The sequence below is a fragment of the Pseudophryne corroboree genome, unplaced genomic scaffold (assembly GCF_028390025.1).
Source record: "Pseudophryne corroboree isolate aPseCor3 unplaced genomic scaffold, aPseCor3.hap2 scaffold_851, whole genome shotgun sequence".
Lineage (NCBI taxonomy): Eukaryota > Metazoa > Chordata > Amphibia > Anura > Myobatrachidae > Pseudophryne > Pseudophryne corroboree.
In genome coordinates, this window is record NW_026970430.1 from 172,669 (window position 1) to 181,162 (window position 8,494).

The window sequence follows — 8,494 nt, forward strand, 5'->3', positions numbered from 1 at the left end:
GCCCTGAATTTTCCAATGCCTATCTCTTTGCAAAAGAGAGATATCGGCAAGGAAAAGCTGTATTGTACCTTTGCATTTTTCTCCCAAACGAAGGACACTAGAATGAAAATTTTAAAGCCTCCTTTTAGTGCTTCATCTACACGTTATAGCCCTGAATTTTCCAATGCCTATCTCTTAGCAAAAGAGAGATATCGGCAAGGAAAAGCTGTATTGTACCTTTGCATTTTTCTCCCAAACGAAAGACACTAGAATGAAAATTTTAAAGTCTACTGTTAGTGCTTCATCTACACGTTATAGCCCTGAATTTTCAAATGCCTAGCTCTTTGCAAAAGAGAGATATCGGCAAGGAAAAGCTGTATTGTACCTTTGCATTTTTCTCCCAAACGAAAGACACTAGAATGAAAATTTTAAAGCCTCCTGTTAGTGCTTCATCTACACGTTATAGCCCTGAATTTTCCAATGCCTATCTCTTTGCAAAAGAGAGATATCGGCAAGGAAAAGCTGCATTGTACTTTTACATTTTTCTCCCAAACGAAAGACACTAGAATGAAAATTTTAAAGCCTCCTGTTAGTGCTTCATCTACACGTTATAGCCCTGAATTTTCCAATGCCTATCTCTTTGCAAAAGAGAGATATCGGCAAGGAAAAGCTGCATTGTACTTTTACATTTTTCTCCCAAACGAAAGACACTAGAATGAAAATTTTAAAGCCTCCTTTTAGTGCTTCATCTACACGTAATACCCCTGAATTTTCCAATGCCTATCTCTTTGCAAAAGAGAGATATCGGCAAGGAAATGCTGTATTGTACCTTTGCATTTTTCTCCCAAACGAAAGACACTAGAATGAAAATTTTAAAGCCTCCTGTTAGTGCTTCATCTACACGTTATAGCCCTGAATTTTCCAATGCCTATCTCTTTGCAAAAGAGAGATATCGGCAAGGAAAAGCTGTATTGTACCTTTGCATTTTTCTCCCAAACGAAGGACACTAGAATGAAAATTTTAAAGCCTCCTTTTAGTGCTTCATCTACACGTTATAGCCCTGAATTTTCCAATGCCTATCTCTTAGCAAAAGAGAGATATCGGCAAGGAAAAGCTGTATTGTACCTTTGCATTTTTCTCCCAAACGAAAGACACTAGAATGAAAATTTTAAAGCCTCCTGTTAGTGCTTCATATACACGTTATAGCCCTGCATTTTCCAATGCCTATCTCTTTGCAAAAGAGAGATATCGGCAAGGAAAAGCAGCATTGTACTTTTGCATTTTTCTCCCAAACGAAAGACACTAGAATGAAAATTTTAAAGCCTCCTGTTAGTGCTTCATCTACACGTTATAGCCCTGAATTTTCCAATGCCTATCTCTTTGCAAAAGAGAGATATCGGCAAGGAAAAACTGTATTGTACCTTTGCATTTTTCTCCCAAACGAAAGACACTAGAATGAAAATTTTAAAGCCTCCTGTTAGTGCTTCATCTACACGTTATAGCCCTGAATTTTCCAATGCCTAGCTCTTTGCAAAAGAGAGATATTGGCAAGGAAAAGCTGTATTGTACCTTTGCATTTTTCTCCCAAACGAAAGACACTAGAATGAAAATTTTAAAGTCTACTGTTAGTGCTTCATCTACACGTTATAGCCCTGAATTTTCCAATGCCTAGCTCTTTGCAAAAGAGAGATATCGGCAAGGAAAAGCTGTATTGTACCTTTGCATTTTTCTCCCAAACGAAAGACACTAGAATGAAAATTTTAAAGCCTCCTGTTAGTGCTTCATCTACACGTTATAGCCCTGAATTTTCCAATGCCTATCTCTTTGCAAAAGAGAGATATCGGCAAGGAAAAGCTGTATTGTACCTTTGCATTTTTCTCCCAAACGAAGGACACTAGAATGAAAATTTTAAAGCCTCCTTTTAGTGCTTCATCTACACGTTATAGCCCTGAATTTTCCAATGCCTATCTCTTAGCAAAAGAGAGATATCGGCAAGGAAAAGCTGTATTGTACCTTTGCATTTTTCTCCCAAACGAAAGACACTAGAATGAAAATTTTAAAGCCTCCTGTTAGTGCTTCATATACACGTTATAGCCCTGAATTTTCCAATGCCTATCTCTTTGCAAAAGAGAGATATCGGCAAGGAAAAGCTGCATTGTACTTTTACATTTTTCTCCCAAACGAAAGACACTAGAATGAAAATTTTAAAGCCTCCTGTTAGTGCTTCATCTACACGTTATAGCCCTGAATTTTCCAATGCCTATCTCTTTGCAAAATAGAGATATCGGCAAGGAAAAGCTGCATTGTACTTTTACATTTTTCTCCCAAACGAAAGACACTAGAATGAAAATTTTAAAGCCTCCTTTTAGTGCTTCATCTACACGTAATAGCCCTGAATTTTCCAATGCCTATCTCTTTGCAAAAGAGAGATATCGGCAAGGAAATGCTGTATTGTACCTTTGCATTTTTCTCCCAAACGAAAGACACTAGAATGAAAATTTTAAAGCCTCCTGTTAGTGCTTCATCTACACGTTATAGCCCTGAATTTTCCAATGCCTAGCTCTTTGCAACAGAGAGATATTGGCAAGGAAAAGCTGTATTGTACCTTTGCATTTTTCTCCCAAACGAAGGACACTAGAATGAAAATTTTAAAGCCTCCTGTTAGTGCTTCATCTACACGTTATAGCCCTGAATTTTCCAATGCCTATCTCTTAGCAAAAGAGAGATATCGGCAAGGAAATGCTGTATTGTACCTTTGCATTTTTCTCCCAAACGAAAGACACTAGAATGAAAATTTTAAAGCCTCCTGTTAGTGCTTCATCTACACGTTATAGCCCTGAATTTTCCAATGCCTATCTCTTTGCAAAAGAGAGATATCGGCAAGGAAAAGCTGTATTGTACCTTTGCATTTTTCTCCCAAACGAAGGACACTAGAATAAAAATGTTAAAGCCTCCTTTTAGTGCTTCATCTACACGTTATAGCCCTGAATTTTCCAATGCCTATCTCTTAGCAAAAGAGAGATATCGGCAAGGAAAAGCTGTATTGTACCTTTGCATTTTTCTCCCAAACGAAAGACACTAGAATGAAAATTTTAAAGTCTACTGTTAGTGCTTCATCTACACGTTATAGCCCTGAATTTTCAAATGCCTAGCTCTTTGCAAAAGAGAGATATCGGCAAGGAAAAGCTGTATTGTACCTTTGCATTTTTCTCCCAAACGAAAGACACTAGAATGAAAATTTTAAAGCCTCCTGTTAGTGCTTCATCTACACGTTATAGCCCTGAATTTTCCAATGCCTATCTCTTTGCAAAAGAGAGATATCGGCAAGGAAAAGCTGTATTGTACCTTTGCATTTTTCTCCCAAACGAAAGACACTAGAATGAAAATTTTAAAGCCTCCTGTTAGTGCTTCATATACACGTTATAGCCCTGAATTTTCCAATGCCTATCTCTTTGCAAAAGAGAGATATCGGCAAGGAAAAGCTGCATTGTACTTTTACATTTTTCTCCCAAACGAAAGACACTAGAATGAAAATTTTAAAGCCTCCTGTTAGTGCTGCATCTACACGTTATAGCCCTGAATTTTCCAATGCCTATCTCTTTGCAAAAGAGAGATATCGGCAAGGAAAAGCTGCATTGTACTTTTACATTTTTCTCCCAAACGAAAGACACTAGAATGAAAATTTTAAAGCCTCCTTTTAGTGCTTCATCTACACGTAATACCCCTGAATTTTCCAATGCCTATCTCTTTGCAAAAGAGAGATATCGGCAAGGAAATGCTGTATTGTACCTTTGCATTTTTCTCCCAAACGAAAGACACTAGAATGAAAATTTTAAAGCCTCCTGTTAGTGCTTCATCTACACGTTATAGCCCTGAATTTTCCAATGCCTATCTCTTTGCAAAAGAGAGATATCGGCAAGGAAAAGCTGTATTGTACCTTTGCATTTTTCTCCCAAACGAAGGACACTAGAATGAAAATTTTAAAGCCTCCTTTTAGTGCTTCATCTACACGTTATAGCCCTGAATTTTCCAATGCCTATCTCTTATCAAAAGAGAGATATCGGCAAGGAAAAGCTGTATTGTACCTTTGCATTTTTCTCCCAAACGAAAGACACTAGAATGAAAATTTTAAAGCTTCCTGTTAGTGCTTCATATACACGTTATAGCCCTGAATTTTCCAATGCCTATCTCTTTGCAAAAGAGAGATATCGGCAAGGAAAAGCTGCATTGTACTTTTACATTTTTCTCCCAAACGAAAGACACTAGAATGAAAATTTTAAAGCCTCCTGTTAGTGCTTCATCTACACGTTATAGCCCTGAATTTTCCAATGCCTATCTCTTTGCAAAAGAGAGATATCGGCAAGGAAAAGCTGCATTGTACTTTTACATTTTTCTCCCAAACGAAAGACACTAGAATGAAAATTTTAAAGCCTCCTTTTAGTGCTTCATCTACACGTAATAGCCCTGAATTTTCCAATGCCTATCTCTTTGTAAAAGAGAGATATCGGCAAGGAAATGCTGTATTGTACCTTTGCATTTTTCTCCCAAACGAAAGACACTAGAATGAAAATTTTAAAGCCTCCTGTTAGTGCTTCATCTACACGTTATAGCCATGAATTTTCCAATGCCTATCTCTTTGCAAAAGAGAGATATCGGCAAGGAAAAGCTGTATTGTACCTTTGCATTTTTCTCCCAAACGAAAGACACTAGAATGAAAATTTTAAAGCCTCCTGTTAGTGCTTCATCTACACGTTATAGCCCTGAATTTTCCAATGCCTATCTCTTTGCAAAAGAGAGATATCGGCAAGGAAAAGCTGTATTGTACCTTTGCATTTTTCTCCCAAACGAAAGACACTAGAATGAAAATTTTAAAGCCTCCTGTTAGTGCTTCATCTACACGTTATAGCCCTGAATTTTCCAATGCCAATCTCTTTGCAAAAGAGAGATATCGGCAAGGAAAAGCTGTATTGTACCTTTGCATTTTTCTCCCAAACGAAGGACACTAGAATGAAATTTTTAAAGCCTCCTATTAGTGCTTCATCTACACGTTATAGCCCTGAATTTTCCAATGCCTATCTCTTTGCAAAAGAGAGATATCGGCAAGGAAAAACTGTATTGTACCTTTGCATTTTTCTCCCAAACGAAAGACACTAGAATGAAAATTTTAAAGCCTCCTGTTAGTGCTTCATCTACTCGTTATAGCCCTGAATTTTCCAATGCCTATCTCTTTGCAAGAGAGATATCGGCAAGGAAAAGCTGTATTGTACCTTTGCATTTTTCTCCCAAACGAAAGACACTAGAATGAAATTTTTAAAGCCTACTGTTAGTGCTTCATCTACACGTTATAGCCCTGCATTTTCCAATGCCTATCTCTTTGCAAAAGAGAGATATCGGCAAGGAAAAGCTGCATTGTACTTTTGCATTTTTCTCCCAAACGAAAGACACTAGAATGAAAATTTTAAAGCCTCCTGTTAGTGCTTCATCTACACGTTATAGCCCTGAATTTTCCAATGCCTAGCTCTTTGCAAAAGAGAGATATTGGCAAGGAAAAGCTGTATTGTACCTTTGCATTTTTCTCCCAAACGAAAGACACTAGAATGAAAATTTTAAAGCCTCCTGTTAGTGCTTCATCTACACGTTATAGCCCTGAATTTTCCAATGCCTATCTCTTTTCAAAAGAGAGATATCGGCAAGGAAAAACTGTATTGTACCTTTGCATTTTTCTCCCAAACGAAGGACACTAGAATGAAAATTTAAAAGCCTCCTGTTAGTGCTTCATCTACACGTTATAGCCCTGCATTTTCCAATGCCTATCTCTTTGCAAAAGAGAGATATCGGCAAGGAAAAGCAGCATTGTACCTTTGCATTTTTCTTCCAAACGAAAGACACTAGAATGAAAATTGTAAAGCCTCCTGTTAGTGCTTCATCTACACGTTATAGCCCTGCATTTTCCAATGCCTAGCTCTTTGCAAAAGAGAGATATTGGCAAGGAAAAGCTGTATTGTACCTTTGCATTTTTCTCCCAAACGAAAGACACTAGAATGAAAATTTTAAAGCCTCCTGTTAGTGCTTCATCTGCACGTTATAGCCCTGCATTTTCCAATGCCTATCTCTTTGCAAAAGAGAGATATCGGCAAGGAAAAGCAGCATTGTACTTTTGCATTTTTCTCCCAAACGAAAGACACTAGAATGAAAATTTTAAAGCCTCCTGTTAGTGCTTCATCTACATGTTATAGCCCTGCATTTTCCAATGCCTATCTCTTTGCAAAAGAGAGATATCGGCAAGGAAAAGCAGCATTGTACTTTTGCATTTTTCTCCCAAACGAAAGACACTAGAATGAAAATTTTAAAGCCTCCTGTTAGTGCTTCATCTACACGTTATAGCCCTGAATTTTCCAATGCCTATCTCTTTGCAAAAGAGAGATATCGGCAAGGAAAAGCTGTATTGTACCTTTGCATTTTTCTCCCAAACGAAAGACACTAGAATGAAAATTTTAAAGCCTCCTGTTAGTGCTTCATCTACACGTTATAGCCCTGAATTTTCCAATGCCTATCTCTTTGCAAAAGAGAGATATCGGCAAGGAAAAGCTGTATTGTACCTTTGCATTTTTCTCCCAAACGAAAGACACTAGAATGAAAATTTTAAAGCCTCCTGTTAGTGCTTCATCTACACGTTATAGCCCTGAATTTTCCAATGCCTATCTTTTTGCAAAAGAGAGATATCGGCAAGGAAAAGCTGTATTGTACCTTTGCATTTTTCTCCCAAACGAAGGACACTAGAATGAAAATTTTAAAGCCTCCTATTAGTGCTTCATCTACACGTTATAGCCCTGAATTTTCCAATGCCTATCTCTTTGCAAAAGAGAGATATCGGCAAGGAAAAACTGTATTGTACCTTTGCATTTTTCTCCCAAACGAAAGACACTAGAATGAAAATGTTAAAGCCTCCTGTTAGTGCTTCATCTACACGTTATAGCCCTGAATTTTCCAATGCCTATCTCTTTGCAAAAGAGAGATATCGGCAAGGAAAAGCTGCATTGTACTTTTACATTTTTCTCCCAAACGAAAGACACTAGAATGAAAATTTTAAAGCCTCCTTTTAGTGCTTCATCTACACGTAATAGCCCTGAATTTTCCAATGCCTATCTCTTTGCAAAAGAGAGATATCGGCAAGGAAATGCTGTGTTGTACCTTTGCATTTTTCTCCCAAACGAAAGACACTAGAATGAAAATTTTAAAGCCTCCTGTTAGTGCTTCATCTACACGTTATAGCCCTGAATTTTCCAATGCCTAGCTCTTTGCAAAAGAGAGATATTGGCAAGGAAAAGCTGTATTGTACCTTTGCATTTTTCTCCCAAACGAAAGACACTAGAATGAAAATTTTAAAGCCTCCTGTTAGTGCTTCATCTACACGTTATAGCCCTGAATTTTCCAATGCCTATCTCTTTGCAAAAGAGAGATATCGGCAAGGAAAAGCTGTAATGTACCTTTGCATTTTTCTCCCAAACGAAGGACACTAGAATGAAAATTTTAAAGCCTCCTGTTAGTGCTTCATCTACACGTTATAGCCCTGAATTTTCAAATGCCTATCTCTTTGCAAAAGAGAGATATCGGCAAGGAAAAGCTGTATTGTACCTTTGCATTTTTCTCCCAAACGAAAGACACTAGAATGAAAATTTTAAAGCCTCCTGTTAGTGCTTCATCTAAACGTTATAGCCCTGAATTTTCCAATGCCTATCTCTTTGCAAAAGAGAGATATCGGCAAGGAAAAACTGTATTGTACCTTTGCATTTTTCTCCCAAACGAAAGACACTAGAATGAAAATTTTAAAGCCTCCTGTTAGTGCTTCATCTACACGTTATAGCCCTGAATTTTCCAATGCCTAGCTCTTTGCAAAAGAGAGATATTGGCAAGGAAAAGCTGTATTGTACCTTTGCATTTTTCTCCCAAACGAAAGACACTAGAATGAAAATTTTAAAGTCTACTGTTAGTGCTTCATCTACACGTTATAGCCCTGAATTTTCCAATGCCTAGCTCTTTGCAAAAGAGAGATATCGGCAAGGAAAAGCTGTATTGTACCTTTGCATTTTTCTCCCAAACGAAAGACACTAGAATGAAAATTTTAAAGCCTCCTGTTAGTGCTTCATCTACACGTTATAGCCCTGAATTTTCCAATGCCTATCTCTTTGCAAAAGAGAGATATCGGCAAGGAAAAGCTGTATTGTACCTTTGCATTTTTCTCCCAAACGAAGGACACTAGAATGAAAATTTTAAAGCCTCCTATTAGTGCTTCATCTACACGTTATAGCCCTGAATTTTCCAATGCCTATCTCTTTGCAAAAGAGAGATATCGGCAAGGAAAAGCTGTATTGTACCTTTGCATTAATCTCTCACAAACGAAGGACACTAGAATGAAAATTTTAAAGCCTCCTGTTAGTGCTTCATCTACACGTTATAGCCCTGAATTTTCCAATGCCTCTCTTAGCAAAAGAGAGATATCGGCAAGGAAAAGCTG